At 47.9% G+C, this 27,477-nt stretch overlaps 1 protein-coding gene across 1 annotated transcript in view; it reads right to left on the reverse strand.

Annotated features, from left to right (window-relative positions):
• The window catches only part of cdh8 (cadherin 8), a 277,193-nt gene that overhangs the window by 98,328 nt on the left and 151,388 nt on the right, over nt 1-27,477 (reverse strand). The window lies entirely within an intron of this gene.

Raw genomic sequence — 27,477 nt, forward strand, 5'->3', positions numbered from 1 at the left:
GCATTGGTGTCGGTGGTTCCAGAGAAGGCAGAGCTGGGGCTGGAGGTTCAAAATGGAAAATTGACATCACCCACTGCTCCGGTCCCCTGTGGAGACCACGTCAGCTCACAGAGGTAGCCCAGTTGCAAACAGAATTTTCTGATGTGTTCTTGCCCCTGCCCGGCTGCACCCACCTCATAGAACACCACACTGAGACACCCCCAGGGGTAGTAGCACGCAGCCACCCTTACAGACTGCCCAAACACAAGAAAAAGGTGGGTCAGGAAAAACTCGAGGCCATGCTCGAAATGGGTATCATTGAGGAGTCCCACAGTGACTAGAGCAGCCCGGTGGTCTTGGTTCCCAAGGCTATAGAAAAGTCAACGCAGTGTCTAAATTTGATGTGTACCCAATGCCTCGTATTGATGAGTTGCTCGATCAATTTGGCATGGCTTGTTTTTATTCGACATTGGATTTGACAAAGGGATATTGGCAGATCCCCTTGACTCCGCTATCCCGAGTGAAAATGGCCTTTTCCACACTGTGTGGCTTACACCAGTTCGTCACACTTCCTTTTGGGCTGTTTGGGGCACCCGCTACATTCCAGCGACTTATGGATAGGGTCCTCCACCCCCACACCACCTATGCAGCTGCATACCTGGATGACATTATTATTTATAGTAATGACTGGCCACGGCACCTAGAACACCAAAGGGCCATCCTTAGGTCACTGAGGCGAGCGGGTCTCACAGCCAACCCAAAAAAGTGTGTGATTGGGCAGGTGGAAGTACGGTATCTGGGCTTCCACTTTGGCAATGGGCAGGTGCATCCCCAAATCAATAAGACAGCAGCAATTGCGGCCTGCCCGAGGCCCAAGACCAAAAAGGGTGTGAGACAGTTCCTGGGGCTGGCTGGCTACTATCGTAGGTTTATACCTAATTATTTGGACGTCACCAGCCCGTTGACTGACCTCACTAAAAAGGGGGCACCAGATCCGGTCCAGTGGACGGAGCAATGCCAGCGGGCTTTCTCTAAGGTAAAGGCTGCACTGTGTGTGGGGCCACTGTTACACTCCCCTGACTTTTCTCTCCCCTTTGTTTTGCAGACAGACACATCGGACAGAGGGCTGGGGGCTGTTCTGTCCCAGGAGGTGGAGGGGGAGGACTGTCCAGTGCTGTACATCAGCCACAAGCTGTCCGTGCACGAGGGCAGGTACAGCACCATAGAGAAGGAATGCCTTGCCATCAAGTGGGCAGTCCTCATCCTCTGCTACTACCTGCTGGGGCACCCTTTCACCCTCTGGTCAGACCACGTGCCCCTGCAGTGGCTCCACCGCATGAAGGATGCCAACACACGGATCACCCATTGGTATCTGGCACTCCAGCCGTTTAAGTTCGAGATGGTCCACAGGCCAGGGGCGCAGATGGTTGTGGCGGAGTTCCTCTCCCGTCAAGGGAGTGGGGTGGGGGGGAGTCAGCTGCAGGCCGGATCGCTACCCGGGCTGAGTCGGGCGGTGGGGGTATGTGGCAGTGGGGGGCGTGGTCAAGCGTCGGTCTGTGAATGGAGGGCGGAGTCAGGGAAGGTAAGTGGCAGAATCACTGCACCTGACGGGAATTAACCTGTTTGTGTGTCTTCCCAAGTGACCGTGCCTTATAAGAGGAGAGGGAGAGCAGAGGAAGGGGGCTCTCCCTGAACAAGAACAATTGTGTGTGTCTGTGTGTGTGTGGGAGAATAATTAAAAGCTGAAAAACTAAAATAAAAAGGGGTTTTGCAAACTCAGTTCTGGCCTGCCGTGCTTCTGTGCTCCACCCACCTTAACTATTTCTACAAACATTAACAGTTTTAACATGAAGTCAGTTTCATTGATGAAATAAACTCTTCACTGATGGAAACTTGAGTGCAAAACTGTTCATGACAAGTGCAGTCCGAAAGTTTGTAATTCAACTGTAGTCCTCAGCCATAAAAGCATTGCTGTAAGAGTTCAGAGCGTCCACCAAGTGTGACTTTCAACAATCCACATGGGCCATGTAAAGTGCAATGGGAGAGACAGGAGCAAAGCAAGTGTCAGGTAAAAAGCGAGTGTAAGGTGTAATGCGAGTGTAAGGTGAAAAGTGAGTGTAAGGTGTAACGCGAGTGTAAGGTGTAATGTGAGTGTAAGGTGTCACGCGTGTGTAAGGTGCAATGCATGTGTAAGGTGCAATGCGAGTGTAAGGTGCAATGTGAGTGTCAGGTGCACCATGAGTGTAAGGTGTAATGCAAGTGTAAGGTGCAATATGAGTGTAAGGTGCAATGCGAGTGTAAGGTGCAATGCAAGTGTAAGGTGCAATGCGAGTGTAAGGTGCAACACAAGTGTCAGGTGCAACGCAAGTGTGAGGTGCAACGCGATTTCAAGGTGCAACGCGAGTGTCAGGTGCAAAGTGAGTGGAAGGTGCAATGCAAGTGTAAGTTGCAACGTGAGTGTCAGGTGCAACACGAGTGTAAGGTGTAATGCGAGTGTAAGGTGCAAAGTGAGTGTAAGGTGCATTGCGAGTGTAAGGTGCAATGTGAGTGTCAGGTGCAACGTGAGTGTAAGGTGTAATGCGAGTGTAAGGTGCAATGCAAGTGTCAGGTGCAACACGAGTCTAAGGTGTAATGCGAGTGTAAGGTGCAAAGTGAGTGTAAGGTGCATTGCGAGTGTAAGGTGCAATGTGAGTGTCAGGTGCAATGTGAGTGTAAGGTGTAATGCAAGTCTAAGGTGCAACGTGAGTGTAAGGTGTAATGCAAGTCTAAGGTGCAACGTGAGTGTAAGTCCAATGCGAGTGTCAGGTGCAATGCGAGTGTAAGGTGCAAAGCGAGTGTCAGGTGCAACGTGAGTGTAAGGTGAAACACGAGTCTCAGGTGCAATGCGAGTATAAGGTGCAATGCGAGTGTAAGGTGCAACACAAGTGTCAGGTGCAATGCGAGTGTAAGGTGCAACGCGAATGTCAGGTGCAATGCGAGTGTCAGGTGCAACGCGAGTGTCAGGTGCAAATCGAGTGTCAGGTGCAAGGTAAAGTGTAATGTGCAACGTGAGTGAAAGGTGCAATGCGAGTGCAAGTCCAACGCGAGTGTAAGGTGCAACACGAGTGTAAGGTGCAATGCGAGTGTAAGTTGCAATGACATTGTCAGGTGCAACGTGAGTGTTAGGTGCAACTCGAGTGTCAGGTGCAATGCGAGTGTAAGGTGCAATGCGAGTGTAAGGTGCAACATGAGTGTAAGGTGCAACACGAGTGTCAGGTGTAATGCGAGTGTAAGGTGCAATGCAAGTGTCAGGTGCAATGCGAGTGTAAGGTGCAATGTGAGTGTAAGGTGCAACAAGAGTGTAAGGTGCAACACGAGTGTCAGGTGCAACGCAAGTGCCAGGTGCAATGCAAGTGTCAGGTGCAATACGAGTGTAAGGTGCAGCACAAGTGTCAGGTGCAACGCGAGTGTAAGGTGCAAAACGAGTGTCAGGTGCAACGCGAGTGTCAGGTGCAACATGAGTGTCAGGTGCAATGCGAGTGTCAGGTGCAATGCAAGTGTAAGGTGCAACACGAGTGTCTGGTGCAACGTGAGTGTAAGGTGCAACGCGAGCGTCAGGTGCAACACAAGGGTAAGGTGCAACACTAGTGTAAGGTGCAACGCGAGTGTAAGGTGTAACGCGAGTGTAAGGTGCAATGCGAGTGTAAGGTGCAATGCAAGTGTAAGGTGCAATGCGAGTGTAAGGTGCAATGCAAGTGTAAGGTGCAATGCGAGTGTAAGGTGCAATGCGAGTGTAAGTTGCAATGACATTGTCAGGTGCAACGTGAGTGTTAGGTGCAACTCGAGTGTCAGGTGCAATGCGAGTGTAAGGTGCAATGCGAGTGTAAGGTGCAACATGAGTGTAAGGTGCAACACGAGTGTCAGGTGTAATGCGAGTGTAAGGTGCAATGCAAGTGTCAGGTGCAATGCGAGTGTAAGGTGCAATGTGAGTGTAAGGTGCAACAAGAGTGTAAGGTGCAACACGAGTGTCAGGTGCAACGCAAGTGCCAGGTGCAATGCAAGTGTCAGGTGCAATACGAGTGTAAGGTGCAGCACAAGTGTCAGGTGCAACGCGAGTGTAAGGTGCAAAACGAGTGTCAGGTGCAACGCGAGTGTCAGGTGCAACATGAGTGTCAGGTGCAATGCGAGTGTCAGGTGCAATGCAAGTGTAAGGTGCAATGCGAGTGTCAGGTGCAATGCAAGTGTAAGGTGCAACACGAGTGTCTGGTGCAACGTGAGTGTAAGGTGCAACGCGAGCGTCAGGTGCAACACAAGGGTAAGGTGCAACACTAGTGTAAGGTGCAACGCGAGTGTAAGGTGTAACGCGAGTGTAAGGTGCAATGCGAGTGTAAGGTGCAATGCAAGTGTAAGGTGCAATGCGAGTGTAAGGTGCAATGCAAGTGTAAGGTGCAATGCGAGTGTAAGGTGCAACACGAGTGTCAAGTGCAATGCGAGTGTAAGTCCAATGCGAGTGTCAGGTGCAACGCGAGTGTCAGGGACAATGCGAGTCTAACTTGCAACGACATTGTCAGGTGCAACGCGAGTGTTAGGTGCAACGCGATTTCAAGGTGCAACACGAGTGTAAGGTGCAATGTGAGTGTAAGGTGCAATGCGAGGGTAAGGTGCAACATGAGTGTAAGGTGCAACGCGAGTGTCAGGTGCAACGCGAGGGTAAGGTGCAATGCGAGTGTCAGGTGCAACGCGAGTGTCAGGTGCAGCGCGAGTGTCAGGTGAAACGCAAGTGTCAGGTGCAATGCGAGTGTAAGGTGCAACACAAGTATCAGGTGCAACGCGAGTGCCAGGTGCAACGCGAGTGTCAGGTGCAACACAAGTATAAGGTGCAAAGTGAGTGTCAGGTGCAACGCGAGTGTCACGGGCGATGCGAGTGTCAGGTGCAATACGAGTGTCAGGTGCAACACGAGAGTAAGGTGCAACACGAGAGTAAGGTGCAATGCGAGTGTCAGGTGCAATGCAAGGGTAAGGTGCAACACGAGTTAAAGGTGCAACGTGAGTGTCAGGTGCAATGTGAGTGTAAGGTCCAACACGAGTGTAAGGTGCAACGTGAGTGTCAGGTGCAATGAGAGTGTAAGGTGCAACGCGAGTGTCAGGTGCAATGCAAGTGTAAGGTGCAATGTGAGTGTCAGGTGCAACACGAGTGTAAGGTGTAATGCAAGTGTAAGGTGCAACGTGAGTGTAAGTCCGATGCGAGTGGCAGGTACAACGTGAGTGTCAGGTGCAATGCGAGTGTCAGGTGCAAAGTGAGTGTAACATGCAACGTGAGTGTCAGGTGCAATGCGAGTGTCAGGTGCAAAGTGAATGTAAGGTGCACGTGAGTGTCAGGTGCAACACGAGTGTAAGGTACAATGCAAGTGTCAGGTGCAACGCGAGTGTCAGGTTTAACGTGAGTGTAAGGTTTAAGGTAAGTGTCAGGTGCAACGCGAGTGTAAGGTGCAACGTGAGTGTCAGGTGCAACATGAACATAAGGTGTAAACCGAGTGTAAGGTGTAACGTGAGTGTAAGGTGCAATGCAATTTTAAGTTACAATGTGAGTGTCAGGTGCAATGTGAGTGTCAGGTGCAATGTGGGTGTCAGGTGCAATGTGAGTGTCAGGTGCAACCTCAGTGTAAGTCCAATGCCAGTGTAAGGTAAAACACGAGTGTTAGGTGCAACGCGAGTGTAAGGTGCAACGCGAGTGTAAGGTGCAATGCGATGCAATGCAAGTGTAAGTCCAATGCAAGTGTAAGGTGCAATGCGATGCAATGCAATTGTAAGTCCAATGCGAGCGTCAGGTGCAATGCGAGTGTAAGGTGCAACGGGAGTGTCAGGTGCAATTCGAGGGTAAGGTGCAATGCAAGGGTAAGGTGCAATGCGAGTGTCAGATGTAATGCGAGTGGAAGGTGCAACACGAGTGTAAGTCCAATGCGAGTGTAAGGTGCCATGTGAGTGCCAGGTGCAATACGAGTGGAAGGTGCAACGTGAGTATCAGGTGCAATGCGAGTGTCAGGTGCAGTGCAAGTGTCAGGTCCAACACGAGTGTAAGGTGCAACATGATTGTAAAGTGCAACGTGAGTGTCAGGTGCAACGCGAGTGTCAGGTGCAAAGTGCGTGTAAGTGGCAACGCGAGTGTAAGGTGCAATGCGAGTGTCAGGTGCAATGCGAGTGTAAGTCCAATCCGAGTGTCAGGTGCAATGCGAGTGTAAGGTGCAATGCGAGTGTAAGTTGAAATGCAAGTGTAAGGTGCAATGCGAGTGTAAGGCGCAACACGAGTGTAAGGTGCAATGTGAGTGTCAGGTGCACCATGAGTGTAAGGTGTAATGCAAGTGTAAGGTGCAATATGAGTGTAAGGTGCAATGCGAGTGTAAGGTGCAATGCAAGTGTAAGGTGCAATGCGAGTGTAAGGTGCAATGTGAGTGTCAGGTGCACCATGAGTGTAAGGTGTAATGCAAGTGTAAGGTGCAATATGAGTGTAAGGTGCAATGCGAGTGTAAGGTGCAATGCAAGTGTAAGGTGCAATGCGAGTGTAAGGTGCAACACAAGTGTCAGGTGCAACGCAAGTGTGAGGTGCAACGCGATTTCAAGGTGCAACGCGAGTGTCAGGTGCAAAGTGAGTGGAAGGTGCAATGCAAGTGTAAGTTGCAACGTGAGTGTCAGGTGCAACACGAGTGTAAGGTGTAATGCGAGTGTAAGGTGCAAAGTGAGTGTAAGGTGCATTGCGAGTGTAAGGTGCAATGTGAGTGTCAGGTGCAACGTGAGTGTAAGGTGTAATGCGAGTGTAAGGTGCAATGCAAGTGTCAGGTGCAACACGAGTCTAAGGTGTAATGCGAGTGTAAGGTGCAAAGTGAGTGTAAGGTGCATTGCGAGTGTAAGGTGCAATGTGAGTGTCAGGTGCAATGTGAGTGTAAGGTGTAATGCAAGTCTAAGGTGCAACGTGAGTGTAAGGTGTAATGCAAGTCTAAGGTGCAACGTGAGTGTAAGTCCAATGCGAGTGTCAGGTGCAATGCGAGTGTAAGGTGCAAAGCGAGTGTCAGGTGCAACGTGAGTGTAAGGTGAAACACGAGTCTCAGGTGCAATGCGAGTATAAGGTGCAATGCGAGTGTAAGGTGCAACACAAGTGTCAGGTGCAATGCGAGTGTAAGGTGCAACGCGAATGTCAGGTGCAATGCGAGTGTCAGGTGCAACGCGAGTGTCAGGTGCAAATCGAGTGTCAGGTGCAAGGTAAAGTGTAATGTGCAACGTGAGTGAAAGGTGCAATGCGAGTGCAAGTCCAACGCGAGTGTAAGGTGCAACACGAGTGTAAGGTGCAATGCGAGTGTAAGTTGCAATGACATTGTCAGGTGCAACGTGAGTGTTAGGTGCAACTCGAGTGTCAGGTGCAATGCGAGTGTAAGGTGCAATGCGAGTGTAAGGTGCAACATGAGTGTAAGGTGCAACACGAGTGTCAGGTGTAATGCGAGTGTAAGGTGCAATGCAAGTGTCAGGTGCAATGCGAGTGTAAGGTGCAATGTGAGTGTAAGGTGCAACAAGAGTGTAAGGTGCAACACGAGTGTCAGGTGCAACGCAAGTGCCAGGTGCAATGCAAGTGTCAGGTGCAATACGAGTGTAAGGTGCAGCACAAGTGTCAGGTGCAACGCGAGTGTAAGGTGCAAAACGAGTGTCAGGTGCAACGCGAGTGTCAGGTGCAACATGAGTGTCAGGTGCAATGCGAGTGTCAGGTGCAATGCAAGTGTAAGGTGCAACACGAGTGTCTGGTGCAACGTGAGTGTAAGGTGCAACGCGAGCGTCAGGTGCAACACAAGGGTAAGGTGCAACACTAGTGTAAGGTGCAACGCGAGTGTAAGGTGTAACGCGAGTGTAAGGTGCAATGCGAGTGTAAGGTGCAATGCAAGTGTAAGGTGCAATGCGAGTGTAAGGTGCAATGCAAGTGTAAGGTGCAATGCGAGTGTAAGGTGCAATGCGAGTGTAAGTTGCAATGACATTGTCAGGTGCAACGTGAGTGTTAGGTGCAACTCGAGTGTCAGGTGCAATGCGAGTGTAAGGTGCAATGCGAGTGTAAGGTGCAACATGAGTGTAAGGTGCAACACGAGTGTCAGGTGTAATGCGAGTGTAAGGTGCAATGCAAGTGTCAGGTGCAATGCGAGTGTAAGGTGCAATGTGAGTGTAAGGTGCAACAAGAGTGTAAGGTGCAACACGAGTGTCAGGTGCAACGCAAGTGCCAGGTGCAATGCAAGTGTCAGGTGCAATACGAGTGTAAGGTGCAGCACAAGTGTCAGGTGCAACGCGAGTGTAAGGTGCAAAACGAGTGTCAGGTGCAACGCGAGTGTCAGGTGCAACATGAGTGTCAGGTGCAATGCGAGTGTCAGGTGCAATGCAAGTGTAAGGTGCAATGCGAGTGTCAGGTGCAATGCAAGTGTAAGGTGCAACACGAGTGTCTGGTGCAACGTGAGTGTAAGGTGCAACGCGAGCGTCAGGTGCAACACAAGGGTAAGGTGCAACACTAGTGTAAGGTGCAACGCGAGTGTAAGGTGTAACGCGAGTGTAAGGTGCAATGCGAGTGTAAGGTGCAATGCAAGTGTAAGGTGCAATGCGAGTGTAAGGTGCAATGCAAGTGTAAGGTGCAATGCGAGTGTAAGGTGCAACACGAGTGTCAAGTGCAATGCGAGTGTAAGTCCAATGCGAGTGTCAGGTGCAACGCGAGTGTCAGGGACAATGCGAGTCTAACTTGCAACGACATTGTCAGGTGCAACGCGAGTGTTAGGTGCAACGCGATTTCAAGGTGCAACACGAGTGTAAGGTGCAATGTGAGTGTAAGGTGCAATGCGAGGGTAAGGTGCAACATGAGTGTAAGGTGCAACGCGAGTGTCAGGTGCAACGCGAGGGTAAGGTGCAATGCGAGTGTCAGGTGCAACGCGAGTGTCAGGTGCAGCGCGAGTGTCAGGTGAAACGCAAGTGTCAGGTGCAATGCGAGTGTAAGGTGCAACACAAGTATCAGGTGCAACGCGAGTGTCAGGTGCAACGCGAGTGTCAGGTGCAACACAAGTATAAGGTGCAAAGTGAGTGTCAGGTGCAACGCGAGTGTCACGGGCGATGCGAGTGTCAGGTGCAATACGAGTGTCAGGTGCAACACGAGAGTAAGGTGCAACACGAGAGTAAGGTGCAATGCGAGTGTCAGGTGCAATGCAAGGGTAAGGTGCAACACGAGTTAAAGGTGCAACGTGAGTGTCAGGTGCAATGTGAGTGTAAGGTCCAACACGAGTGTAAGGTGCAACGTGAGTGTCAGGTGCAATGAGAGTGTAAGGTGCAACGCGAGTGTCAGGTGCAATGCAAGTGTAAGGTGCAATGTGAGTGTCAGGTGCAACACGAGTGTAAGGTGTAATGCAAGTGTAAGGTGCAACGTGAGTGTAAGTCCGATGCGAGTGGCAGGTACAACGTGAGTGTCAGGTGCAATGCGAGTGTCAGGTGCAAAGTGAGTGTAACATGCAACGTGAGTGTCAGGTGCAATGCGAGTGTCAGGTGCAAAGTGAATGTAAGGTGCACGTGAGTGTCAGGTGCAACACGAGTGTAAGGTACAATGCAAGTGTCAGGTGCAACGCGAGTGTCAGGTTTAACGTGAGTGTAAGGTTTAAGGTAAGTGTCAGGTGCAACGCGAGTGTAAGGTGCAACGTGAGTGTCAGGTGCAACATGAACATAAGGTGTAAACCGAGTGTAAGGTGTAACGTGAGTGTAAGGTGCAATGCAATTTTAAGTTACAATGTGAGTGTCAGGTGCAATGTGAGTGTCAGGTGCAATGTGGGTGTCAGGTGCAATGTGAGTGTCAGGTGCAACCTCAGTGTAAGTCCAATGCCAGTGTAAGGTAAAACACGAGTGTTAGGTGCAACGCGAGTGTAAGGTGCAACGCGAGTGTAAGGTGCAATGCGATGCAATGCAAGTGTAAGTCCAATGCAAGTGTAAGGTGCAATGCGATGCAATGCAATTGTAAGTCCAATGCGAGCGTCAGGTGCAATGCGAGTGTAAGGTGCAACGGGAGTGTCAGGTGCAATTCGAGGGTAAGGTGCAATGCAAGGGTAAGGTGCAATGCGAGTGTCAGATGTAATGCGAGTGGAAGGTGCAACACGAGTGTAAGTCCAATGCGAGTGTAAGGTGCCATGTGAGTGCCAGGTGCAATACGAGTGGAAGGTGCAACGTGAGTATCAGGTGCAATGCGAGTGTCAGGTGCAGTGCAAGTGTCAGGTCCAACACGAGTGTAAGGTGCAACATGATTGTAAAGTGCAACGTGAGTGTCAGGTGCAACGCGAGTGTCAGGTGCAAAGTGCGTGTAAGTGGCAACGCGAGTGTAAGGTGCAATGCGAGTGTCAGGTGCAATGCGAGTGTAAGTCCAATCCGAGTGTCAGGTGCAATGCGAGTGTAAGGTGCAATGCGAGTGTAAGTTGAAATGCAAGTGTAAGGTGCAATGCGAGTGTAAGGCGCAACACGAGTGTAAGGTGCAATACGAGTGTAAGGTGCAACATGAGTTTCAGGTGCAACGCGAGTTTAAGGTTCAACGCGAGTGTCAGGTGTAATACAAGTGTAAGGTGCAATATGAGTGTAAGGTGCAATACGAGTGTAAGGTGCAATGGGAGTGTAAGGTGCAATGCGAGTGTCAGGTGCAACGCGAGTGTCAGGGGCAATGCGAGTCTAAGTTGCAATGACATTGTCAGGTGCAACGCGAGTGTTAGGTGCAAAGCCATTTCAATGTGCAACGCGAGTGTCAGGTGCAAAGTGAGTGTAAGGTGCAATGCAAGTGTAAGTTGCAATGTGAGTGTCAGGTGCAACACGAGTGTAAGGTGTAATGCGAGTGTAAGGTGCAATGCGAATGTCAGGTGCAACACAAGTCTAAGGTGTAATGCGAGTGTAAGGTGCAAAGTGAGTGTAAGATGCAATGCGAGTGTAAGGTGCAACGTGAGTGTCAGGCGCAACATGAGTGTAAGGTGTAATGCAAGTCTAAGGTGCAATGTGAGTGTAAGTCCAATGCAAGTGTCAGGTGCAATGCGAGTGTAAGGTGCAAAGCGAGTGTCAGGTGCAACGCGAGTGTAAGGTGCAACACGAGTGTCAGGTGCAATGCGAGTGTAAGGTGCAATGCGAGTGTAAGGTGCAACACAAGTGTCAGGTGCAACACGAGTGTAAGGTGCAATGCGAATTTCAGGTGCAACGCGAGTGTCAGGTGCAAATTGAGTGTCAGGTGCAAGGTAAAGTGTAATGTGCAACGCAAGTGAAAGGTGCAATGAGAGTGTCAGGTGCAATGCGAGTGTAAGGTGCAACGCGAGTGTCAGGTGCAACGCGAGTGTCAGGTGCAACGCGAGTGTCAGGGGCAACGCGAATGTCAGGTGCAATGCGAGTGTCAGGTGCAACGCGAGTGTTAGGTGCAACTCGAGTGTCAGGTGCAATGCGATGCAATGCAAGTGTAAGTCCAATGCGAGTGTAAGGTGCAATGCGATGCAATGCAAGTGTAAGTCCAATGCGAGCATCAGGTGCAACGCGAGTGTCAGGTGCAATTCGAGGGTAAGGTGCAATGCAAGGGTAAGGTGCAATGCGAGTGTCAGGTGTAATGCGAGTGGAAGGTGCAACACGAGTGTAAGTCCAATGCGAGTGTAAGGTGCCATGTGAGTGCCAGGTGCAATACGAGTGGAAGGTAGAACGCAAGTGTAAGTTCAATGCGAGTGTAAGGTGCAATGTCAGTGTCAGATGCAATACGAGTGTACAGTGCAACGCGAGTGTAAGGTGCAACGCGAGTGTCAGGTGCAATGCGAGTGCATGGTGCAACTCGAGTGTCAGGTTCAATGCGAGTGTAAGGTGCAATATGAGTGTAAGGTGCAACATGAGTGTAAGGTGCAACACGAGTGTCAGGTGTAATGTGAGGGTAAGGTGCAATGCGAGTGTAAGGTGCAACACGAGTGTAAGGTGCAACACGAGTGTCAGGTGCAACGCAAGTGTCAGGTGCAATGCAAGTGTCAGGTGCAAAACGAGTGTAAGGTGCAGCACAAGTGTCAGGTGCAACGCGAGTGTAAGGTGCAAAACGAGTGTCAGGTGCTACGCGAGTATAAGGTGCAACATGATTGTAAGGTGCAACGTGAGTATCAGGTGCAATGCGAGTGTCAGGTGCAGTGCAAGGGTCAGGTCCAACACGAGTGTAAGGTGCAACATGATTGTAATGTGCAACGTGAGTGTCAGGTGCAACGTGCGTGTCAGGTGCAACGTGAGTGTAAGTGGCAACACGAGTGTAAGGTGCAATGCGAGTGTCAGGTGCTATGCGAGTGTAAGTCCAATCCGAGTGTCAGGTGCAATGCGAGTGTAAGGTGCAATGCGAGTGTAAGGTGAAATGCAAGTGTAAGGTGCAATGTGAGTGTAAGGCGCAACACGAGTGTAAGGTGCAATACGAGTGGAAGGTGCAACGTGAGTTTCAGGTGCAACGCGAGTTTAAGGTTCAACGCAAGTGTCAGGTGCAATGCAAGTGTCTGGTGCAACACGAGTGTCAGGTGCAATGCAAGTGTAAGGTGCAACACAAGTTTCAGGTGCAACGCGAGTGTAAGGTGCAATGCGAGTGTCAGGTGCAACGCGAGTGTCAGGTGCAATGCAAGTGTAAGGTGCAATATGAGTGTAAGGTGCAATGCGAGTGTAAGGTGCAACATGAGTGTCAGGTGCAATGGGAGTGTAAGTCCAATGCGAGTGTCAGGTGCAACGTGAGTGTCAGGGGCAATGCGAGTCTAAGTTGCAATGACATTGTCAGGTGCAACGCGAGTGTTAGGTGCAACGCCATTTCAAGGTGCAACGCGAGTGTCAGGTGCAAAGTGAGTGTAAGGTGCAATGCAAGTGTAAGTTGCAACGTGAGTGTCAGGTGCAACACGAGTGTAAGGTGTAATGCGAGTGTAAGGTGCAATGCGAATGTCAGGTGCAACACAAGTCTAAGGTGTAATGCGAGTGTAAGGTGCAAAGTGAGTGTAAGATGCAATGCGAGTGTAAGGTGCAACGTGAGTGTCAGGCGCAACATGAGTGTAAGGTGTAATGCAAGTCTAAGGTGCAATGTGAGTGTAAGTCCAATGCAAGTGTCAGGTGCAATGCGAGTGTAAGGTGCAAAGCGAGTGTAAGGTGCAATGCGAATGTCAGGTGCAACGCGAGTGTCAGGTGCAAATCGAGTGTCAGGTGCAAGGTAAAGTGCAATGTGCAACGCAAGTGAAAGGTGCAATGCGAGTGTAAGTCCAACGCGAGTGTAAGGTGCAACGCGAGTGTCAGGTGCAACGCGAATGTCAGGTGCAATGCGAGTGTCAGGTGCAACGCGAGTGTTAGGTGCAACGCGAGTGTCAGGTGCAATGTGAGTGTAAGGTGCAATGCGAGTGTAAGGTGCAACATGAGTGTAAGGTGCAACACGAGTGTCAGGTGTAATGCGAGGGTAAGGTGCAACGCAAGTGTCAGGTGCAATGCAAGTGTCAGGTACAATACGAGTGTAAGGTGCAGCACAAGTGTCAGGTGCAACGCGAGTGTAAGGTGCAAAACGAGTGTCAGGTGCAATGCGAGTGTCAGGTGCAACATCAGTGTCAGGTGCAACGCGAGTGTAAGTTGCAATGCGAGTGTTAGGTGCAATGCAAGTGTAAGGTGCAACACGAGTGTCTGGTGCCACGTGAGTGTAAGGTGCAACGCGAGCGTCAGGTGCAACACAAGGGTAAGGTGCAACACTAGTGTAAGTTGCAACGCGAGTGTAAGGTGTAACGCGAGTGTTAGGTGCAATGCGAGTGTAAGTTGCAATGCAAGTGTAAGGTGCAATGCGAGTGTAAGATGCAATGCGAGTGTAAGGTGCAATGCAAGTGTAAGGTGCAATGCGAGTGTAAGGTGCAACACGAGTGTCAGGTGCAATGCGAGTGTAAAGGCCCGGTCCCACTGCACTTATGGATGCAAAGAGGATGTAAAACGTAAAAAAATCTTTGCCATCCGTTGGAAAATGCTATGCATCCATTGTGTACTCATTGCATACGTGCTTCATACGCTCTATCCATCGAGCATCCGTCCACTGTGATTTCATCCGTGCAAAAAGTTTTGAGCTGCACAAAACTTTTAGAACGGATGAACTTTCCCCCGTGTACGATGTAAATCCGCGACATATACGAGCAACAAACGTTCTATGTCCGTTATCATCCGTTAAACGTCTGCTGTATCCTCTCTGCATCCTCTGGGCATCCTCGCAACTCACATCCGCTGCAGCTGAAAACGGAAAGAGGGAGGAAAGATAAGGTACATGAAACGTCTATTCATCGTTAGTAGCACGGAAATAGAAAGGATGTAAGCGTATGCATCTCGTATATAAAGTATTCAAAATGGACAAAGCGTTTATATCTGGGATGTATCTCGTATATTTAGGATGTCTGGAGTATGTCTAGAGTATGTAGAAGGACACCTAGCGAAGTGAACGGTCTGCATCCGATATACATCCGCGCAACATCCCCTTTGTTTCCGTTAGGCGTACGTGATGCAGCCCCTTCACCCGCTATGCATCCGCTCTTTCTGCTATGCGTCCGCTTCTCAGTTATCACCGGTAACCCCTTCGGAGCTGTCATCCACTTCCATCCGCTTTCATCCGCTAGGCTTCCTATGAACATGCGTTTAACATCCCCGCTATATACTACCCACGTCCGTTCTTTTCCGTTCTGTTTTCGCCAATTTTGTCCATTTCTGGAGCGGATGAAAACGGATAGAGCCACCCCCAAAATTTTGCTCGTCCGCTGTGTCCTTTTTGCATACGTTTTGTGTCCATCGGCCAGTGGGACCGGGCCTTTAGTCCAATGCGAGTGTAAGGTCCAACGCGAGTGTCGGGCAATGCGAGTCTAAGTTGCAACAACATTGTCAGGTGCAACGCGAGTGTTAGGTGCAACGCGATTTCAAGGTGCAACACGAGTGTAAGGTGCAATGTGAATGTAAGGTGCAATGCGAGTGTAAGGTGCAACATGAGTGTAAGGTGCAATGCAAGTGTCAGGTGCAACGCGAGGGTAAAGTGCAACACGAGTGTCAGGTGCAACGCGAGTGTGAGGTGCAGCGCGAGTGTGAGGTGCAACGCAAGTGTCAGGTGCAATGCGAGTGTCAGGTGCAACACAAGTATCAGGTGCAACACGATTGTCAGGTGCAACGCGAGTGTCAGGTGCAACACAAGTATCAGGTGCAAAGTGAGTGTAAGGTGCAACACGAGTGTCAGGTGCAACACGAGTGTCACGTGCAATGCGAGTGTCAGGTGCAACACGAGTGTCAGGTGCAACACAAGTGTCAGGTGCAACGCGAGTGTCAGGTGCATTGCGAGTGTAAGGTGCAACACGAGTGTCAGGTGCAACACAAGTGTAAGTTGCAATGCGAGTGTCAGGTGCATTGCGAGTGTAAGGTGCAACACGAGAGTAAGGTGCAACGTGAGTGTCAGGTGCAATGCAAGGGTAAGGTGCAACACGAGTTTAAGGTGCAACGTGAGTGTCAGGTGCAATGCGAGTGTAAGGTCCAACACGAGTGTAAGGTGCAACGCGAGTGTCAGGTGCAAAGCAAGTGTAAGGTGCAACACGTGTGTCAGGTGCAACGCGAGTGCCAGGTGCAATGCGAGTGTCAGGTGCAACACGAGTGTAAGGTGTAATGCGAGTGTAAGATGCAACGTGAGTGTAAGGTGCAATGCAAGTGCCAGGTGCAATGCGAGTGTCAGGTGCAACACGAGTGTAAGGTGTAATGCGAGTGTAAGATGCAACGTGAGTGGAAGGTGCAATGCAATGCAATGCAAGTGTAAGTCCAATGCGAGTGTATGGTGCAATGCGATGCAATGCAAGTGTAAGTCCAATGCAGGCATCAGGTGCAATGCGAGTGTAAGGTGCAACGCGAGTGTCAGGTGCAATTCGAGGGTAAGGTGCAATGCGAGGGTAAGGTGCAATGCGAGGGTAAGGTGCAATGCGAGGGTAAGGTGCAATGCGAGTGGAAGGTGCAACACGAGTGTAAGTCCAATGCGAGTGTAAGGTGCAATGCGAGTGTCAGGTGCAGTGCGAGTGTCAGGTGCAACATGAGTGTCAGGTGCAATGCGAGTGTAAGTTGCAATCCGAGTGTCAGGTGCAATGCAAGTGTAAGGTGCAACGTGAGTGTAAGTCCAATGCGAGTGTCAGGTGTAATGAGAGTGTAAGGTGCAACGCGAGTGTCAGGTGCAATGCGAGTGTAAGGTGCAAAGCAAGGGTAAGGTGCAATGTGAGTGTAAGGTGCAATGCGACACAATGCAAGTGTAAGTCTAATGCGAGCGTCAGGTGCAACACGAGTGTAAGGTGCAATGCGAGTGTCAGGTGCAATTTGAGGGTAAGGTGCAATGCGAGTGTAAGTTCAATGCGAGTGTAAGGTGCCATGTGAGTGCCAGGTGCAATACAAGTGTAAGGTGCAACGCGAGTGTAAGTTCAATGCGAGTGTAAGGTGCAATGTGAGTGTCAGGTGCAATACGAGTGTACGGTGCAACGCGAGTGTAAGGTGCAACGCGAGTGTCAGGTGCAATGCGAGTGTAAGGTGCAAAGCAAGGGTAAGGTGCAATGTGAGTGTAAGGTGCAATGCGACACAATGCAAGTGTAAGTCTAATGCGAGCGTCAGGTGCAACGCGAGTGTAAGGTGCAATGCGAGTGTCAGGTGCAATTTGAGGGTAAGGTGCAATGCGAGTGTAAGTTCAATGCGAGTGTAAGGTGCCATGTGAGTGCCAGGTGCAATACAAGTGTAAGGTGCAACGCGAGTGTAAGTTCAATGCGAGTGTAAGGTGCAATGTGAGTGTCAGGTGCAATACAAGTGTACGGTGCAACGCGAGTGTAAGGTGCAACGCAAGTGTCAGGTGCAACGCGAGTGCAAGGTGCAACTCAAGTGTCAGATGCAATGCGAGTGTCAGGTGCAACATGAGTGTCAGGTGCAACATGAGTGTAAGTTGCAACCCGAGTGACATGTGCAATGCAAGTGTAAGGTGCAACACGAGTGTAAGTCCAATGCGAGTGTAAGGTACAACGCGAGTGTCAGGTGCAATGCGAGTGTCAGGTGCAACATGAGTGTCAGGTGCAACGCGAGTGTAAGTTGCAACCCGAGTGTCAGGTGCAATGCAAGTGTAAGGTGCAACGTGAGTGTAAATCCAATGCAAGTGTCAGGTGTAACGAGAGTGTAAGATGCAACGCGAGTGTCAGGTGCACTGCGAGTGTAAGGTGCAATACAAGGGTAAGGTGCAATGCGAGTGTAAGGTGCAATGCGAGTGTAAGGCACAACACGAGTGTAAGGTGCAATGTGAGTGTCAGGTGCAACGCGAGTGTAAGGTTCAACGCGAGTGTCAGGTGCAATGCGAGTGTAAGGTGCAACAAGAGTGTCAGGTGCAACACGAGTGTCAGGTGCAATGCGAGTGTCAGGTCTAATACGAGTGTAAGTCCAATGCGAGTGTAAGGTGCCATGTGAGTGCCAGGTGCAATACAAGTGTAAGGTGCAACGCGAGTGTAAGTTCAATGCGAGTGTAAGGTGCCATGTGAGTGCCAGGTGCAATACAAGTGTAAGGTGCAACGCGAGTGTAAGTTCAATGCGAGTGTAAGGTGCAATGTGAGTGTCAGGTGCAATACGAGTGTACGGTGCAACGCGAGTGTAAGGTGCAACGCAAGTGTCAGGTGCAACGCGAGTGCAAGGTGCAACACGAGTGTCAGGTGCAATGCGAGTGTAAGGTGCAACACGAGTGTCAGGTGCAACTCAAGTGTCAGATGCAATGCGAGTGTCAGGTGCAACATGAGTGTCAGGTGCAACATGAGTGTAAGTTGCAACCCGAGTGACATGTGCAATGCAAGTGTAAGGTGCAACACGAGTGTAAGTCCAATGCGAGTGTAAGGTACAACGCGAGTGTCAGGTGCAATGCGAGTGTCAGGTGCAACACGAGTGTAAGGTGTAATGCGAGTGTAAGATGCAACGTGAGTGTAAGGTGCAATGCAAGTGCCAGGTGCAATGCGAGTGTCAGGTGCAACACGAGTGTAAGGTGCAACGCGAGTGTAAGTTGCAACCCGAGTGTCAGGTGCAATGCAAGTGTAAGGTGCAACGTGAGTGTAAATCCAATGCAAGTGTCAGGTGTAACGAGAGTGTAAGATGCAACGCGAGTGTCAGGTGCACTGCGAGTGTAAGGTGCAATACAAGGGTAAGGTGCAATGCGAGTGTAAGGTGCAATGCGAGTGTAAGGCACAACACGAGTGTAAGGTGCAATGTGAGTGTCAGGTGCAACGCGAGTGTAAGGTTCAACGCGAGTGTCAGGTGCAATGCGAGTGTAAGGTGCAACAAGAGTGTCAGGTGCAACACGAGTGTCAGGTGAAATGCGAGTGTCAGGTGCAACGCGAGTGTCAGGTGCAATGCAAGTGTAAGGTGCAACACAAGTGTCAGGTGCAGCGTGAGTGTAAGGTGCAATGCGAGTGTAAGGTGCAACACGAGTGTAAGGTGCAACGCGAGTGTAAGGTGCAACACGAGTGTAAGGTGCAACACGAGTGTAAGGTGCAACGCAAGGGTAAGGTGCAACGCAAGGGTAAGGTGCAGCGTGAGTGTCAGGTGCAATGCGAGTGTCAGGTGCAATGCGAGTGTCAGATGCATTGCGAGTGTCAGGTGCAATGCAAGTGTCAGGGGCAACGCAAGTGTCAGGTGCAATGCGAGTGTAAAGTGCAACACAATTGTCAGGTGCAACGCGAGTGTAAGGTGCAACACGACTGTCAGGTGCAACGCGAGTGTCAGGTGCAATGCGAGTGTCAGGTGCAACATGAGTGTCAGGTGCAACGCGAGTGTAAGTTGCAACCCGAGTGTCAGGTGCAATGCAAGTGTAAGGTGCAACGTGAGTGTAAGGTGCAACGTGAGTGTCAGGTGCAATGCAAGTGTAAGGTGCAATGCAAGGGTAAGGTGCAATGCGAGTGTCAGGTGCAACGAGAGTGTAAGGTGCAACGTGAGTGTCAGGTGCAATGCAAGTGTAAGGTGCAATGCAAGGGTAAGGTGCAATGGGAGTGTCAGGTGAAATGCGAGTGTAAGTCCAATGCGAGTATAAGGTGCAACACGAGTGTAAGGGGCAATATGAGTGTAAGGGGCAATATGAGTGTAAGGTGCAACGCGAGTGTCAGGTGCAATGCGAGCGTCAGGTGCAACGTGACTGTCAGGTGCAACGCGAGTGTAAGGTGCAGCACGAGTGTAAGGTGTAATGCGAGTGTAAGATGCAACGTGAGTGTAAGGTGCAATGCAAGTGTAAGGTGCAACTTGAGTGTCAGGTGCAACATGATTGTAAGGTGCAACGTGATTGTCAAGTGGCAACGCGAGTGGAAGGTGCAATGCGAGTGTCAGGTGCAATGCGAGTGTAAGTCCAATCCGAGTGTAAGGTGCAAGGCGAGTGTAAGGTGCAAGGTGAGTGTCAGGTGCAATGCCAGTGTCAGGTGCAATGTGAGTGTAAGTGGCAATGTGAGTGTAAGGTGCAACGCGAGTGTCAGGTGCAATGCGAGCGTCAGGTGCAACGTGACTGTCAGGTGCAACGCGAGTGTAAGGTGCAGCACGAGTGTAAGGTGTAATGCGAGTGTAAGATGCAACGTGAGTGTAAGGTGCAATGCAAGTGTAAGGTGCAACTTGAGTGTCAGGTGCAACATGATTGTAAGGTGCAACGTGATTGTCAAGTGGCAACGCGAGTGTCAGGTGCAATGCGAGTGTCAGGTGCAATGCGAGTGTAAGTCCAATCCGAGTGTAAGGTGCAAGGCGAGTGTAAGGTGCAAGGTGAGTGTCAGGTGCAATGCCAGTGTCAGGTGCAATGTGAGTGTAAGTGGCAATGTGAGTGTAAGGTGCAACACGAGTGTCAGGTGCAATGCGAGTGTAAGTCCAATCCGAGTGTAAGGTCCAATGCAAGTGTAAGGTGCAACGCAAGTGTCAGGTGCAATATGAGTGTCAGGTGCAACGCGAGTGTCAGGTGCAACGTGATTGTAAGGTGCAACGCGAGTGTCAGGTGCAACGCGAGTGTCAGGTGCAATGCGAGTGTCAGGTGCAATGTGAGTGTCAGGTGCAACACGAGTGTAAATCCAATGCGAATGTAAGGTGCAATGTGAGTGCCAGGTGCAATACGAGTGTAAGGTGCAACGCGAGTGTAAGGTGCGATGCAAGTGTCAGGTGCAATGCGAGTGTAAGGTGCAACGCGAGTGTCAGGTGCAACGCGATTGTAAGGTGCAACGCGAGTTTCAGGTGCAATGCGAGTGTCAGGTGCAACGCGAGTGTCAGGTGCAATGCGAGTGTCAGGTGTAATGTGAGTGTCAGGTGTAAAGCGAGTGTCAGGTGTAAAGCGAGTGTAAGGTGCAACGTGAGTGTCAGATGCAACGCGAGTGTAAGGTGCAGCGCAAGTGTCAGGTGCAACGCGAGTGTAAGGTGCAACATGATTGTTAGGTGCAACGTGAGTGTCAGGTGCAATGCAAGTGTCAGGTGCAGCACAATTGTCACGTGCAACGTGAGTGTAAGCTGCAACATGATTTTAAGGTGCAACGCGAGTGTCAGGTGCAACGCGAGTGTCTGGTACAATGCGAGTGTCAGGTGCAATGCGAGTGTCAGGTGCAACGCGAGTGTCAGGTGTAATGCGAGTGTAAGGTGCAACACGAGTGTAAGTCCAATGCGAGTGTAAGGTGCAATGTGAGTGCCAGGTGCAATATGAGTGTAAGGTGCAACGCGAGTGTAAGGTGCAACGCAAGTGTCAGGTGCAACACAAGTGTAAGGTGCAACGCGAGTGTCAGGTGCAACGCGACTGTAAGGTGCAATGCGAGTGTCAGGTGCAACGACAGTGTCAGGTGCAACGCGAGTGTTAGGTGCAACGCGAGTTTCAGGTGCAATGCGAGTGTAAGGTGCAACACGAGTGTAAGGTGCAACACGAGTGTCAGGTGCAATGCGAGTGTCAGGTGCAATGCTAGTGTATGTCCAATGCGATTGTAAGGTGCAATGCGAGTGTCAGGTGCAATGAGAGTGTACGGTGTTATGCGAGTCCTGGACTTGAACTAGATTTTATAATTCTTGAACACTGTGATGATTTGGCGCACACCTGGCAACCCTGTGTAGCACATGATGCTAGTGTGTAATTAGCTTTTTGCATCGTACAACGTGGCGATCTGAACTCGTCTCAGCTATCTCCTGTTTTCTCTTTGTTTATCACATGGTGATTTTTCTCCCTTTTCTTTTTGTATTTTTGGATTCGTGTCTCATTTTCATCATTATTTTCCAGGAAAAATCCCTCCAAATGAAAAAAGAGAAAAGTGAGAAAACAGCTTATTTTTGTCCTGCTTTATATATTCCCATAATTATTAAGTCTTCTTTTTTTCCCTCCTCGTCCCTCATTCTATGAAGTTCAGAGCCAATCATCTGTGGGAGCAATCTTATGCAGAGTGCCGTGAAGGGCTTCATTTTCTGGCCACGTGCTTTTTTTTGTGCTTCCTCATGGGAAAATGGTCCAAAGTATTAGACTCTGCTCCCAAAAAAAAGAAAGCAAAAACAAGCCACTTGGGTCCCGTTTGACTTGAGGCTCAGTAATATCTGAACAACAGCATTTTCTTAGCAACCCAGAGCAGCTAAATGAACTCCGGTAAAACAGCAACATCGCTGAGAACACACTTATGGCCAGATATTAAATGGTTGAATTGCTGCAGAGGAAAGTGTTTAGTTCAGTTCGCGCCGTCATTGACGTTCCTCATGCACACTGAACACCTGTCCCGGTATTACCTGCCATACACGAGGATATAATGGACAATTAAACACCACCCTGATTGTTCTAGACATCCTCTACATGACAGATGGTGCAGACGAAGTGCTTACTCAGGATGTCTCCGACGCCACGTCGACGTAATGCCAGCGAGAAGCTGTTTACTTTTCCCCCCTCAAGTTTCAAACTGTAATGGAGATTTGACAAATTGGCGAGCAGGCCGCAAACATCTGTGCGTTTCTTGCAATGCATGCTGGGTTATTTACACAAGCTACAGGGCTTTTTTCCCCCTATGAATTCAAATGAGACAAAGGAAGCAGCATACATGGATTTGACTGCAGATCTTAATTATGTTCCGATCTGAAAAGCTTAATCCGGTAGCTTAGACAGAGAAGAAATATATAAGACATGCATCTTACAAAGCTTACCCGTACATAATAAAGTTATAAAGTAGACACTTCCCTGATCTAATGTGAAGCTGCAGTGCAACTTAAACATTAAAAATATCTTTCGCTGAAGCTAGCTCACTACATTACAAACTACATCACAAAGATCAGTCAGCACCTTTGTTTGTTTGTGATTATTTTACATAGCTATAAAAATGAAACCTATTTTTAGTGACAGTGTGGTCAGAAGTTTACATACAGTGACATGAATGTCATCTTGGATTTGAATGTCAGGGCAATATTTGGGCTTTCAGTCATTTCTTTGACCTGTTTTTTTCTTTGGCAGAATGATTGTACAGCATACAGCTTTAATTAAAAAAGAAAACACTGGAATTTGGTGCACAAGTTTTAATTTTCTTTGGGTTTTTGGAAATCTACACGGGTCAAAATTATACATACATGGTCAAAAATTTACATACGCTCACTTAGATTATTAATTCAGAGGTGCTGAAACTTCCAAAATGTCTTTTATGTTGCCAAGGCTGAGGTCTCTTAACTTCATGTTAGTGATCATGATTGACTACAGCTGGTAGCTTCTTTGTGCCTTCATCAAAAGGGTTTCTTTACAGCACTTATTGCATTGACCAGCACACAGCAAAATGGGAAAGTCCATGGAGCTCAGTGCAGATCTGAGAAAGAGGATCGCAGATATACACAACTCCAGAATGTCTCTTGGGGCCATTTCTAAACAACTGCAAATTCTAAGATCAGTTGAAACAATTGTATGCAAGTTATTGTGAGGTGTAGTCACTTTGCCAAGCCACTTTGCTTCAAGAAAACCCAAACTGTCACCCTCAGCTGAAAGGAAATTGGTTTGGATGGTCAGGAACAACCTGGGAACCACCATGGCACAGCCCTGCCATGAACTGGAAGCTGAGGGATCACTGTCTACAGTTCAGATCACCATGGACTAAGAGGCTGCTATCCAAGAAATACCCCCCCGCTCCAAAATTGACACCTTCACACTTAACTAAAGTTTGAAGCTGACCACAAGGACAAAGAAAAAAACTTCTGGAGGAAAGCTGTATGGTCAGATCAGATGAGACAAAGATTGAGTTGTTTGGCCACAATGACCACCATGTACAGAGGGACACTGTACCAGCTGGTAGTGGTGGTAAGATCATCATGCTCTGGGGCTGTTTTGCTGCCAGTGGAACTGGTTCGTTGCACAAAGTGGATGGAATAATGAAGAAGGAGGACTACCTCAGAATTCTTCAGTATAAACCATCAGAAACTTGAACACGACTTGGGAGTTACAACAGGACAATGAACCCAAACACGCATCAGAGCTGGTTGTGGAGGATAAAGCAGGCTAACATTCAGCTTAAAACAAGTCCTGACTTCAACCCTACTGAAAATATATGGACTGTGCTTATAAGTCGAGTCCATGCCAAGAAAAAAAAAAATAATAATAATTGAACTCTACCAATTCTACCATGAAGAGTTATGAAATATCCAACCAGAATTCTGCCAGAAGCTTCTTCATGGTAAACAAAAATGTTTGTTCAATGTAAATCTTGCGAAGAGACATTTTACCCAAATATTAGGTGTGCTGTATGTAAATTTTTGACCCTGTATATATAATTTTGACCCTGTGTTGATTTCAGAAAACCCACAGAAAATTAAAACTTGTGCAGCAAATTCTAGTTTTTTTTTTTTTTTTTTTTTAAGATGTATGCTGCACATTCTTCCACAGAAAAAGAACAGTTCAAAGAAATGACTGAAAGCTCAAATATTGCCATGGAATTCATATCCAAGATGGCATTCATGTCACTGTATGTAAACTTCTGACAAATGTATAAAGTTAGCTTAAACTATCGATTCAGAGTTGAGTTCCAGACTTATGCGCAATCCAGAAGTTACGCACATGGGATGGATCCATTTGCACATTTTCATCAATTTAATTGGTGAAATTAATTAACAGGAATTTATTTGTCAGGAAATTGTTGGTGATTTGACACACTGGATTTTTCCAAAACTGACAAAATTGCTCTTTTGAAAGAACCAGTGTTAGCAAAAAAAAAACGGTTTGATGTTTTTAAGGAAGAGGTTTTAAAACTAATTTTTTAAAAAATAAACCCTTTGTTTGCAATATTATAAGTTTTCTCATGTTTAATCACAAAGTTGCTGCATCCACTCATTAATATCCATTAACACTACATTATAGTAAGTAAGTGTAAGTAAGTAAGTAATTTATTTGTATAGCACATTTAAAACCAAAGTGCTTCACAGTAAAATAGTAAGAAAAATAAAATAGAATAAAATAAATTAAAAGAAATAAATACAAAATATACAGAAATATACAGATACCAATACTGACAGATGAGACAGAGCAAACAAGACAGGAAAGAAACAACAGCACAGCAATACAACAATACATACAGTAATAGAGTCTCCATCCCAGAATCCCACAATTTCAAAAGTCATTGAAGGCAAGTCTAAACAGGTGTGTTTTGAGAGAGGTTTTAAACACTGACACCTCAGATGCAGATCTCAGTTCCTGTGGTAGACTATTCCAGAGACGTGGGGCACTAAAGGCCCTGTCCCCTTTCATGGAAAGCTGTGCACGTGGGACCATCAGCTGTCCCTGGGATGCAGATCTCAGTGACCGTAAAGGGACATATGGACTTAACATGTCCACTATATATGTTGGAGCACATCCATGTAATGCTTTAAAAACTGTCAGTGCTACTTTGTACTGGATTCTAAACTTCACAGGGAGCCAACTTATACTTGCTAGCATGCTAATTAAAACCTACTTCTTGTGGAATTTTAGTGTCTGGTCCTCCATCTTTTCAATCCATTATTCATCTTTAATTTAAAATTTTACAATCTTTAAAGGAGGAGGTTTGTGTAAAGGAGCAGTTTGTATTTTTTAGCGCCTTCTGCTGCCTCTGAGGTGAATTAAAAACAAAAAACGAGGGAAGATTCGCTTCATCCCACTGACTCCATTAAAGAAAGAAAATGGGTGGAACAGAGTTTTATGCTGGACTGCGGCTGAAGCTAATTTCAGGGCCAGAAAAATATAACTCAAAGATGTACAGTGCATCACATTGCATTAAAGACATCTTTATCTGTCTCGTTCCGTCAACATACAGTTCTGGGCAAAAGTCTTAGGCATGTGTAAAGAAATGCTGTGGACCAAAAATGACTTAAAAAATAATAAAATGTGGCAGATCACAGAATCCAGGGACACATGTCGGCCCGGGGGCATTTTGAGTTATTGACAAATTCAGAAAGTACAGTTTCTAAGCTTTCCAATGATGCCTTCCATGTGGAGATCTGACAGTATTTGAAGAATGTGTGGCCTTTTGAAAGTGTATACTTCTTAAAACAGGAAAGGGAGAAAATCGCCCTCAAAGTTTTCCATCTCAGCTACTCTGGGTGCAGGGCGGGCACATAATGGTGCTCATTTGCATGACATTAAGGAAAGCCCTACCCCCTATGAGCTAGCACGATGCTACTTTCATGTAAACAAAGATCACCACGTCAGTTTTCCTTCCATGCAAAGTATGCCCAACACAATTATGAAGTCCAAAAATAAGTCCTAAAGTATACTTTAACGTTTTGTGATTGAAAAATTACTCACACCGTAAGAAAGAAAGATAGCACGATGATGACACAACTAACACAACACTAGTTTCATGTAAAGCCTCGGTCACAACCGGCTGTACCGTGCTCCTACGGCCGGTCTACACGCAAAAAACGCAAGAAACGCACGAGAGCGCGCGTGTGATGTGCTGATTTTCGAGCCGCAGACCGGCCGCAGAGGTTCTTTGTCATGTCAAACAAACTCTACGGGCGCTTACGTTTTTTTCAGGTTGCAAGACAAACTTATGGCCAACGCGCGTCTTTCTCCATGAACAACAACAACAAAAAAAACGCAGCGATTTGGGAAACGCCAAAGATCGCACGGCCAAAAAATCGTACGTCCGGTTGTGACCTAGGCTTAACCAAACCACAACACTCTCTGTTATATGCAAAAATAACCACACAGCCTTAGATTAATAAACTCACCCCATCAGAAAGAGAAACGGCGCCTTGCACACACCAATGCCTCCGATGGAATGTAGTCCTAGAACGGTCCGTGTATCATCCGATCATTCAAGTATTCCATTCAATCTGGAAAACGAGGTTGCGGGTTTTTTTGCTAGAAATGGTTATCTCCGATGTAAATACCGTGTTTCAGCTCCTCTGCGCTCTGTTTAGCTTCCTCATTCCATAGTGAAATCACACGCCTGTATGCAGGTTAAGTAGCCACGAGCTCAGCTTGTATCATACAGCTGATTCGCGAAAAAAAAAAAAAAAGACTTAAATCATGATGTGAATGGCCCATATGGTAATTTACCCACACCCCCCAGCAGGCTACAGTCCTGACAAAAACGAGACAATTTGCAACAAAAAATGTATGCTTTTCCAACAAAACAATCTATTATCTGAAATACTGATTGCATTCTTCAAGATCTCAACTTGCACATGATGGAAAAAAACAAAAATCACAAATTTAAAAAAAAAATGCTTCTTTTGCGATTATCTCGGATTCGTTTCGGCCGACATGTGTCCCTGGATTCGGTGAGGGGTCACAAATGAAATGTTTCAACATGGTGGCACAGTCATGTAGTGGTTAGCGCTGTCGCCTCACAGCAAGAAGGTCCGGGTTTGAGCCCCGTGGCCGGCGAGGGCCTTTCTGTGTGGAGTTTGCATGTTCTCCCCGTGTCCGCGTGGGTTTCCTCCAGGTGCTCCGGTTTCCCCCACAGTCCAAAGACATGCAGGTTAGGTTAACTGGTGACTCTAAATTGACTGTAGGTGTGAATGTGAGTGTGAATGGTTGTGTGTTGCCCTGTGATGATCTGGCAACTTGTCCAGGGTGAACCTTGCCTCTCACCCATAGTCAGCTGGGATATGCAGCTTACCTGCAGAACAGGATAAGTGGCTATAGATAATGGATGGATGTTTCAGCATTAAAAAATACTATAATCAGTGAGCCATAATAAATGAAACAAAGTCAGTATTTGGTGTGAGTCGACCCTTTGCTTAAAAAATATATATATATATATATATATATATATATATATATATATATATATGAGTGATTCCACGCTTATGGGTACTGAAATGGGGACATGAACTTATTTTTAAAAATTCACCTAAAACCATTTCTTTTTTTACCATCAGGTCACAAAACATGTAATCTTTAATGAATGATATGTTAAAAGATAACTTTAATTTTCTGAGATGTAATAAAAACATATTTATATGCCAAAGTCAAGCCTATGAGTTCCAAAATGATGTCTGTTACATTACTTCTGTTACGATTGTCCA

The sequence above is a fragment of the Neoarius graeffei genome, chromosome 27 (assembly GCF_027579695.1).
Source record: "Neoarius graeffei isolate fNeoGra1 chromosome 27, fNeoGra1.pri, whole genome shotgun sequence".
In the NCBI taxonomy this organism is placed as follows: domain Eukaryota; kingdom Metazoa; phylum Chordata; class Actinopteri; order Siluriformes; family Ariidae; genus Neoarius; species Neoarius graeffei.